Source organism: Bubalus bubalis, chromosome 15 (assembly GCF_019923935.1).
Source record: "Bubalus bubalis isolate 160015118507 breed Murrah chromosome 15, NDDB_SH_1, whole genome shotgun sequence".
Taxonomy (NCBI): domain Eukaryota; kingdom Metazoa; phylum Chordata; class Mammalia; order Artiodactyla; family Bovidae; genus Bubalus; species Bubalus bubalis.
This window is the reverse complement of record NC_059171.1, coordinates 18,998,523-19,009,360: the sequence shown is the minus strand read 5'-3', so window position 1 is coordinate 19,009,360 and position 10,838 is coordinate 18,998,523. Positions and strand designations below refer to the sequence as shown.

At 47.8% G+C, this 10,838-nt stretch overlaps 1 long non-coding RNA gene across 1 annotated transcript; it reads left to right on the top strand.

Annotated features, from left to right (window-relative positions):
* Positions 1–3,799: 3,799 nt before the first annotated feature.
* LOC123329436 lies at positions 3,800–10,490 on the top strand. The gene is made up of 2 exons (XR_006544852.2): positions 3,800–4,221; positions 9,676–10,490. It is a non-coding gene; the product is annotated as an uncharacterized LOC123329436 (long non-coding RNA).
* The last annotated feature ends 348 nt before the right edge of the window (positions 10,491–10,838 follow it).

Here is a 10,838-nt window from a genome sequence, read left to right as displayed (position 1 = left end):
CTATGGACAGAGGAACCTGGCAGGCTACAGTCCATAGAGGTGCAAAGAGATGCGACTGAGCACGCGTGCACCGAAGCAGGAGACTTCAGACTTCAGCCTCCATTCCAGTGGCCAGAGCACAAACCCCACCCCTGGATCCAAATCCTTGTGGGGTCTCTGAGCACAGGTCCCCGATAACTCCACACTGAACAGAAATGAAGCCCATGCCTGTCTTTGGGCTCTGGTCACCCCTGCAGGTAAAGGCAGGTTGGGTACGGCCCCTTGGAGACTCCCTGAAGAACACCTGTTCTGAGAAATGGTAAGGCTGGCTCAACACGTGGCACTCTTCCCTTGGACTCAGCCCTGACTCTGTGCTTAGCCAGCTCAGAGCAGTCACAGAGGGTGGCCCTTGGGTGAGTCATAAAACAAGAGGCTGACCATTTACACTCCTTGGAGGGGGCGCAAGATTTTCATAAAAAAGCAGGAAGAACCAATTTCTATTCACTCTCCTTCTGGATTCTGTTTGCCTGTGGTGATGATGGCAAGTGCCACGAGAAGTGCTAATACGCTTTTCACTGCTTCTAAAACTATTGTTGAAAGTTTCTGACCAATGTTCAATGAGAAGAGTTAAACTAAGAAGGCCACACAGTTTGTTTTTCAACATAAATGATCAGATTATATAACCAACAATCTAAATCTATACCATTCAATATGGCAGCCACTAGCCACACGTGGCCCTTTAGGTAGGTAAGTAGGTTTAGTTGTTCAGTCGTTTCCACCTCTTTGTGACCCCATGGACTGTAGCCCGCCAGGCACCTCTGTCCATGGGATTTCCCAGGCAAGAATACTGGAATGGGTTGCCATTTCCTTCTCCAGGAGATCTCCCTGGCCCAGGGACTGAACCCGGGTCTCCTGCATTGCAGGCAGACTCTTTACTGATCCCATTTCAATCAAATTCATTGAAATCTAAAATGCAGTTCCCCGGTCACACCAGCCATGTTTCAAGTACTCACATGTGGCTAGTGGCTGCAGTAATAGACAGCAAGCTACAGAGCAGCTTCACCACCACGGAAATTCCTGTTGGGTAAGACCTGATCTGAACACACAGCAAGTGTTAGAGACTCAGTTAACCACTCATTCATCTGTTTATTCAACAAATATTTATGGAGGGTTGGCTTTGTTTCAGGGGAACCAAGAGAAAAACCAGGTGGTCTCTGTACTCCAGGACTTTGATGGGCACACATATGTGTAATCATAGCTATGTACCTTTTCATCCCGGGAATAAAACAAGCCTCACACAAGTGAAGAGAACTCTTACAAAAGGTCAGCTTTAGGGCAGAAGAGCGGGGGAGGGAGTCAACTGGGTGAGCTTATAAATCTTTCATTCAACACCTGCTTGCAGATGTGGGTGGTTAAGTTAGCTTAGGCTTGAGTAACAGGTGTCATAGCCACAGAGCAAGAAAACCAAGGAAAGACAGCCCTGACCCAAAATTCTCCTAGGAGAACTCCTAACTGTGCCTTTTAAAGAGGGCAGCTTTGTGAACGAGCTGGCGGGGGAGAGGGCCATTTCTCACGCCATCCTATCCTAACCAAAGGGCACAGGTAAGCTAAGTTTGTCATTTACCTCCCGGAATTCCTGAACACCCAACTTCCCTCCACACTGCTGAGAAAGTGGTGAGCAACCAGCTGGCTTTTTCTCCAGCACAGCTGCTCCTTGTTTGAAGGATTTTCACTGAGTGATTTTAAATGTTTTTACAAGGTGTTCAAATTGGGCAACTGTATTTGATATGTAGAGTCTGGGAAAGCAATCACAAGGCACCAAGAGTGACTGGTTCCCACAGAACTTTTCAGCCCGAGGGAGGGGACGTCTGAGGAAGAAAAGACTCCAGAGTAAAGGGCAGACCCTGGCTTCAGTCACTCGAAATACCACCTGAAAAGGATGACTTGAGCAGGAAAGAAGCACATGGGAAAATGCAGGAAGCTGAATCAGAGCTCCCAGGAAGACGAGGAGGTATTTTTCAACCTTGAGGGAGTTGTAATGAATTACAGTTGGGTGATATGGTACAGCCGTCCTCCAAAGACACTTTTGAATTTGTTTGGGGAGGTCTTTTCACACTTGGAGATCACTAGAGATGTTTGTGAGTCACAAGTCTAGGTGCTGGGTTTCTCTTTAAACATAAATTATTATTTTTTTAATATTATGTTTTGAGTAAGGTACGTATTCTCATGATTCAAAGTTCAGCAAAAGTATGAAAAGGTTCAGGGTGAAAAGTCTCTCCCCACCCCCATCCCCTGCCTGCCTGGTCCACACACCCCTCTCCTACCTCCACCTGGGCAGCCATTTGGAATCCATCCCAAGCTCCTTTATGTTTTGACAGGAAAACACAAATTATGTTTTCATTTCTCCCTCTCCCTCATCACCATGTCACACAAAATGTACCAACTATATACACTGGTCTCGCCTGCTCGCTTCAGTCATGTCTGACTCTCTGCGACCCTGTGGACTATGCGACCTCTTTGCGACCCTATAGACTGCAGCCTGCCGGGCTCCTCTGTCCATGGGATTCTCCAGGCAAGAATCTTCCCAACCCAGGATGGAACCTGGGTCTCTTACATCTCCTGCATTGGCGGAGGTGTTCTGGTGGTAACCACCAGGGCCACTTGGGAAAAGCCCATACACACCCATCTTTTGCTTAACCATTTAATAACTGTCTTGGATGTCTTGGAATTCTTCTCTGTTGGGGTAGAGAGCACACGTCATTCTTTTTCACAGTTGCATGGTTCGATGGTTGCAGGAAGGGGGAACCCCTTCCAGGGTCCCAAGAGTGGGCTCTTATCAAACACTCAGAAATGAATTGTCCAAGGAGATATATGTGCTGAAAAAGCAAAAGACTCTATTGGAAAGCAGCAGGATAAGGGAACCCAGGAAAACTGCTCAGCCATATGACTTGCAGTCTTGGGTTTTATGGTGATGGAGTTAATTTCTGGGTTGTCTCTGGCCAATCATTCTGACTCAGGGTCCTTTCTGGTGGCACTCGCATGGCTTAACCAAGATGGATTCCAGCATGAGGGTTTCTGGGAAATTGGCAGGATGTATGGTCTCCTCCTTCCTCCTTCTGGGCGCTCCAAGTTCTCCAGGTTAGTTTTTGGTGGCAGAACTGCATTCTTCATTGGGACCTCCTGCTGTGAGACAACTCAGATAAGTGGTTATTATCATTCCTAACCAAGGAGTACAATTTTGTCAATGGTTCCCTAACAAGACATCATCAATTTAATGGTACCCTATTGAAGGACACTTAGCTGCTTCCTGTATTTACTATTTCAACAATGCTGTAGTTAGTTACCTTGAATATACATTATTTCACATGTGCGTAGTACATTTCTATCGTAAAATCCCAGAATCGGAGGTCAAAGGATATAAGCATTTATAATTTAGGTGAAGTGAACTCGCTCAGTTGTGTCCGATTCTTTGCGACTGCGTGGACTGTAACCCGCCAGGCTCCTCTGTCCATGGGATTCTCCAGGCAAGAATACTGGAGTGGGGATAATGCCTTCTCCAAATAATTTAGGTAGATATAGCCAAATTGCCCTCCATGGAGTTTTGCAAATTTACACTTATACCAGCAAGGATCCAGGGTGCCAACAGAATGAATTATCAAATTCTGGGATTTCTGCCAATACAACAGGTGATAATGGAATCTCAGTAAGAACTAATTTGCATTTCTCCTATTATGAGTGAGCTCAAACATCTTTTATATGTTTAAGAGACATTTGTGTTTGCTTTTCTATGAACTGTCTGAGAGTATCTTTTGCTCATTCTTCTCTGGAATTATTGGTTATTTTTAAAAGTCAATTACTTATTAATTTTTCTCATCAACTGTATTATCAATTTCAAACTCTTTACTTCTCAAGGACACTAGCCCTTTGTCTGTAATAGGAGGAACAAAGAGCATAAACACGGGGCTAATCAGTAATGCTCTTGCCCACAGGTGTTTTGATGATTTCCCATAAAATTCTCATCAAGGCAAGCCCTTCCCTCCCCACCCCTATACTCCTCCCTGCTGTGCCCGGCGCTGTCTCCTCAGGTCACAGCAGCTTTCTGACTGTCCCTCGCTCATTGATTTTCTTCCCTGAGGCCTTTGTACTAGCTGTTTCCTCTTCCTGGAATGACATTTTCCCTTTGTCCTCCTGGTAAATTCCTGCTCGTCTCCTCAAGGCCTGTGGCACCTTCTCCCACAAAAAGTGAGTGGGGACAGGGGAGAGGGACAATATGAAGCTCTGAGGCTCTTCCACCAGCTCAAAGTGGCTGAGGGGAGGCCCAGGCTGGGCTAATGCATGAAGAGCAATGTGAGTCAAGACATGGGGTCAGTGGGAGGCCCTGTGAGCGGCAGAGACTTATGAGGCCTGAGGACCGTGAGGCCGAGTCAGGAAGCGTCCGCAGGGCAGGGCTCGTGGAAGGGGAGCCTTGCGGTCATAAATCCTCATGGGGCATGAGGCCTGGGCCTATGTGTTCAGTGGGTTGTGCTTTCTGAAGAGATCGGAGGACAGAGAGTGGAGAGCTGGGAAGGTCGGGGTATGAACATCGGGGATTCAGGACAGGGCTACAGAATCTCTCAGCGGATTGTAAGTAGAGCAATTTCAACTGGAAACCTAGGCACCCTAACCTAACCTGAAAGTCCCCTCACTTCCAGGAACCCACAAGGAGGAGAGGAATGAGTGATAGCTCAGCCTCTGGCAAGAAGAGTAACTAAAGGAAAATATTAAGAAAGACAGAAAGTTCTGTGAGTGCGGACTCAGGGCAGCCAGAGATTGTGAGAGAGGTGAGGGAGCCTGGGAAGAGACTCAGAAAATGCTTTAACCCTAGACCGCACAGTGCCAGTCCCAGCCACTGTCCATCCCATCCACTGTGTGTCCAGATTCACCACACTCTGAAAGAAGAGTTTCCTGGCTGCTAAATTGGCCTCCTGGCTGTGCTGTGCTTCAGGGCACACAAGCTGGGCGATTAGCAGGTACCACAAGGAAAGGAAAGGGGTCAGATGAAAAAACCTGAGACTCAGCCTTTGCAGGGCTTCCCTGGTGTCTCAGATGGTAAAGAATCTGCCTGCAAGGCAGGAGATGTGGTTTTCATCTCTGGGTTGGGAAGATCCCCTGGAGGAGGGCATGGCAACCCACTCCAGGTATTCTTGCCTGGAGAATCCCCATGGACAGAGGAGCCTGACGGGCTACAGTCCATGGGGTCACAAAGAGTCAGCCATGACTGAGCGACTAAGCACAGCACAGCATAGCCTTTGCAAGAGAAGTGCCGCTAGCTAATCTCCCGGGTAGTGCCCTCAGTCAGCCAGGAGAAGTCAGAGCAAGAGCTCAGAGGCACCTTCTTGTTGGAGGCTTCCCTAGGAGCAGCTGGTCAGTACAGCCCACTCTGAGGCTCCCCCATACACTTCCTCATGTATTCACTCAATCTGTTTGTTTGGGGGGCATCTACTTCATGTCGAGGGCTTCCCTGGTGGCTCAGTGGTAAAGAATCTGCCTGCCAATGCAGGAGGTGCTGTAGGCTTAGGTTCGATCCCTGCGTGGAAGATCTTCCCTGGATCTTCTCAGGGAAGGTCCCCTGGAGAAGGAAATGGCAACCCCCTCCAGTATTCTTGCCAGGATTACCCAATGGACAGAAGAGCCTAGTGGGCTACAGTCCATGGGGTTGGAAAAGAGTCGGACACAACTGAGTGATTGAGCATAAGGGAGCACTGCATATTGAGCATTTTGCCAAGAGATATAAAGACAAGTGAAGCACCACTTGCCCCATCACTGTGGTCCAGTGGGAGAGATGGACACATGTACCAGCCAGGGTCACGTGTGCTCAGATGGAAATGAGCAGTGGGGCTTGCAGAGGTGCAGAGAGCAGGGCCAGGCCCAGATTTGGGGTGTTTGGAAGGCTTCCTAGCATAAAAAGGACTCTTCAGCTGATTAGGGTCCCTCAGAGAATGACCTACCTGTGAGAGGCCCCTGGGCACATGGGTCCCCGGGTGGAGTGGAATGCTTTCCCACAGTACAGAAGGAGCCTTAAGTTAACATGCTGGTGTGTGTTCATTCACTCAGTCATGTCCAACCATTTTGTGATCCCATGGACTGTAGCCTGCCAGGATCCTCTGTCCATGGGCAAGAATAATGGAGTGGGTTGCCATGCCCTCCTCCAGGGGATCTTCCTGACCCAGGGATCAAATGAGTCTCCTGTGTCTCCTGCATTGCAGGTAGATTCTTTACCCACTGAGACACCAGGTAAAGGAAGAGACTTTAGGAAACCAGAGAGATCAAGGCTTTCTTCCTCCTGATTATTCTGACCCAGCAGTCAAATTCCTACACAACTATACCTCAGAAGGAATTGCATGTACAAATTCTAAGCCCAGAATAGAAGCCCTGCCTAAAAGAATCCATGCTCACTCTTTTATTACTGACTTTTGTATCAGCTCTTGGCTGAGGGTCAGCATTTTTCTGCTACCATGTTCTGCATTGAACTCCTCCTCCCCTGTCTAACTCCTTTAAGGATCTCAAATCTTCCAAGAAGCCTTATTCAATATTTATATGGTCTGGATACAGTGAGGCTGCTTTGGTCTGCAGTGAGTGAGAACTGGAGATCATCAGAGCCTGGCCCTCAACAGCTCTCTCTTAGCTGCTGTTCCCAAGCGGCCCCTTCCCCAGGGGCCCCCAGGAGCCCTGCAGGTAAAAGCACATCTCTCTTTGCTTCCACCTGGCACAAGTAGAGATCCGCCGTTCCCTTTCAGGGCAGAGGAAAGTGTTCTGCGGTATTCTTATTTTAAACTCGGAAATTCAGGCTTCATTTTCTTTTTCCTGCTTTCATTTTTTATTGTAAGCAGTTAGCAGAAGCAAGAGGTCAATAAACCCTAGATGGACAGCTCACCCCAATAGGGCCAACACAGGAAGGAAAGTGGATACGCGTTGTTGTGGTTGAGCCGCTAAGTCGTGTCCAACAATCTGCTATCCATGGACTGCAGCACTCCAGGCCTCCGTGTCCTTCACCAACTCCCGGGGCTTGTTCAAACCCACATCCATGGAGTCCATGATGCCATCCAACCATCTCATCCTCAGTCTTCCCCTTCTCCTCCTGCCCTTCAATCTTTCCCAGCATCAGGGTCTTTTCCAAAGAGTTGGCTCTTCATATCAGCTAGCCAAACTACTGGTGGATACCGGTTGAAATTGCTCTTTTTCCCTTTGCAACTTAGAATTCCTGAGGCCAGGCTGCCTGTTTTCTTTCATCAGAGGAATAAATGAGATGGTGGAACCTGTGATGCTTATTCTCTGCTCCATCAGGATGCTCCATCAGGATGCTAAGTAATGAAAGCACATTTGGACTTGCTGCCTGGATCTTCAGTGGGCAATGAAGGCCGGTGCAGACATCTGTGCTGATTTTCCTCCAGCACAAGGGTCTGGGGTGATATTACTCTAACCCCATTGCTGTTGTTTTAGCTTCTCAGTCTAGCTACAGAAAGAATACTGCTCTCACAGCCACATCCAGGAGAGCCCTTCTAGGTCAGCTAGCTGTGGGACAGCATCAGCAACTGGGCCTCCTAGAAGGACGGGAGGCTTTTTGCCAGTGAAGGGCCTGCTTCTCTAACATCTTGGAGAAGTAACAGGGTAGCACCAAAAGTACAGGTCAGAGTTGATAAATAGAACAGAGCTATATTTACTCTCTCCTCTCTCAGGCAGACAGCACTACTAATCAATCATAATACTGTTCCTTCTGAAAATATGTACCATCCCGGAAGCCATAGTTACTGACACAGATCCTTGGGCTGCAGAGAAACTGAATGCATTGATCTCCTTTCCCAGGAAATTTGTATGCTATGCTAAGTCACTTCAGTTGTGTCCGACTCTTAGAGACCCCTGGACCATAGCCCACCAGGCTCCTCTGTCCACGGGATTCTCCAGGCAAGAATTACTGGAGTGCATTGCTGTGCCCTCCTCTAGGGGATCTTCCTAACACAGGGATCGAACCCACGAAGTCTCTTACTTCTCCTGCATTGGGAGATGGGTTCTTTACCTCTAGTGCCAACCAGGAAATGCTCCCAGGAAGGTTAGAGTTTATCGTTAACAACATCTGAAACGGTCCTTTGCTGACACTTTTATAATTAGGAGTTCAAGAGAATTCATTCTTTTCTCCTTGGGAGAAAAGCATTGAGCTGTTGGCTTATGGGGTGACTCATGGCAGGCAAGAGCCTGGATGGGGGGCCTTCTTTCCAGGGAAGAGCCCAGAAGGTACAAACCTTGTCCAAGAGGACCTGAGATCAGCTGGCAGGAAATCCCACATCCTGTAGCATACAGAGACAACTATATTTCCCACAAACCAATAGGGCATGGAAGGAGCTAAGAGAAACAGGACCTGGGACGTATGGCGCCCCCAGAATTGACTGTGTATGCTAGTCTCAGAAAGATGCCCAAAATAGATATTAGAATATGCCTGCAAGGCAGGAGACCACCTGCAATAAAGCAGATGTGGGTTCCATCCCTGGGTCAGGAAGATTCCCCTGGAGGAGGGAATGGCAATCCACTCCAGTATTCTTGCCTGGGAAATCTCATGGACAGAGGATCCTGGCAGGCTATATTCCATGGGATTACAAGAGTCAGACATGACTTAGTAGCTAAACCACATAGCAAATAGAGAATTTTAGATTACTGATATCTTAAAGCTTATATCCTTCGAACTGAGCTAAATGAAGCATGAGTTCGTCAAGCCCCTGTTCTCAGGGGCCCAGTTGTCTGGGGGACAGAGAAGCACAGAAGCCATTAGGATGTGATGTTTCCAGTGGAAAGGGTTTAAATGACGCAGAAGCTCTTTGTACAGAAAACCATTTTGTGAGAGTTCTGCCATCTCTCTCTCTTCAGTCTCACCTTTGGGACATGTGTTAATTATCTGTTGCTGTGTAACAGATTACCTCAAAACTCAATGGCTTAAAACAATAAACACTTATGATCTCGAAAAGTTGTGATGGGATAGGAATTTGGGTCAGAGAAGGCAATGGCACCCCACTCCAGTACTCTTGCTGGAAAATCCCATGGACAGAGGAGCCTGGTAGGCTGCAGTCCATGGGGTCACTAAGAGTCAGACATGACTGAGCAACTTCACTTTCACTTTTCACTTTCATGCACTGGAGAAGGAAATGGCAACCCACTCCAGTGTTCTTGCCTGCAGAATCCCAGGGACAGGGGAGCCTGGTGGGCTGCCGTCTATGAGGTCGCACAGAGTCGGACACGACTGAAGTGACTTAGCAGCAGCAGCAGCAGGAATTTGGGTATGGCTTGGCTGGGTGGTTCTGGCTCAAGGCCTCTCAGAACGTTGTAATCAAAACATTGCCAAGACAGGAGGCTTCCCTGATGGATTAGTGGCTAAGACTTCGTGCTCCCACTGCAGCAGGCCTGGGTTCAATCCCTGGTCAGGGAACAAGATCCCACATGTCATAACTAAAGATCCCATGTGTCGAAATGAAGATCAAAAATCTTGTGTGTCGCAACTAAGATGTGGCATGGCCAAATAAAAAATAAAGATATTAAAAACAGCAACATTGCCAGGGCTGCGGTCACTTAGAGGTTTGGGGTGGGAGGGTCCGGGTGGCTCACTCACAGAACTGTCTCAGGCTGGTTGTTGGCAGGAGGCCCGAGTTTCTCAGTATGGGGACCTCTCCACAGGGCTACTTGACTGTCCTCATAGCATGGCTGCTGGCTTCCTCCAGAGTAAAGGAAGAGAAAGAAAAAACCAAGAGAAAGAGAAAGGAAAGAAACCACATTCTGTTCATCAGGAGCAACTTACTAAGTCCAGGCCACAATCTAGAGGAGAGAATTAAACTCGAGCTCTGGAAAGGAAGAATATAAAGCAATTCATGGACGTATTTTGAAGTCATCAAAGGCCATGAAGGAAACTAGATTCCTGAACTGCTGCCATGGTCCTGTTCCCCCAAATGTGGTGGGTGATTATGGGTTCAGTGATGATGGCAGGAGGAAGACCCACTTGACAAGACTGGAACTGGGAACCAGACGCAGTCAGCAAAGGTTAGGGGTACCTAAACCGAAGAGCAAAGGCAAAGTTGTGTCACTCCTGGGATGGGGCTCTCAGGGGACCAGCACAGGGGAAGGGGCAGGAGCCAGGTGTAAGCAGTGTTCGCCAAAATCCGAGCAGCCTCTTCAACAGGAGGATCCAGGAGGGACAGGGCAGGCCCTGAGAGAAGGCAGTATCCAGAGCTCTAGCCACAGGGGCTGAGACCCAGGCCCGTGGCAGAGCTGGACTACCCACTGGGCACCCTAAGAATGTGCTTAGAGACCCAGCCCACCAGGGGCCTCTCACAAAACAAGAAAATATTCAGCTTCAGTGAGAGCTGAATCAAAATTTGGCAATCCAAACATTCCAAGTCAAGTCATTAAAATTTCAACACTTGTGTAAGTCTGTGTTTTAAGAGCTGGTATATTTTTTTCCTATTTTTTATTTAAAATAAAAAAAGTTTTTTACAGTGTTGTGTTGGTTTCTGGCATACAACGAGACAAATCAGCCATAAATATATATAGATCCCTTCCCTTCCTAGCCTCCCTCCCCTCTCCTCATCTCATCTCTCCAGGCCATCACAGAGGGCCAGACTGGGCTCCTTGTGCTATACAGCAACTTCTCACCAGCTATCCATCTTATACTCAATAGTATATATATATATATATATATATATATATATATATGTTGAAACTCCTTTCTCCATTCATCCCATTCTCTCCCTCCCCCACTGTGTCCACAAGTCCATTTTCTACATCTGCGTCTCCATTCCTTCCCTGAAAACAAGTTCATCGATACCATTTTTCTACATTCCATA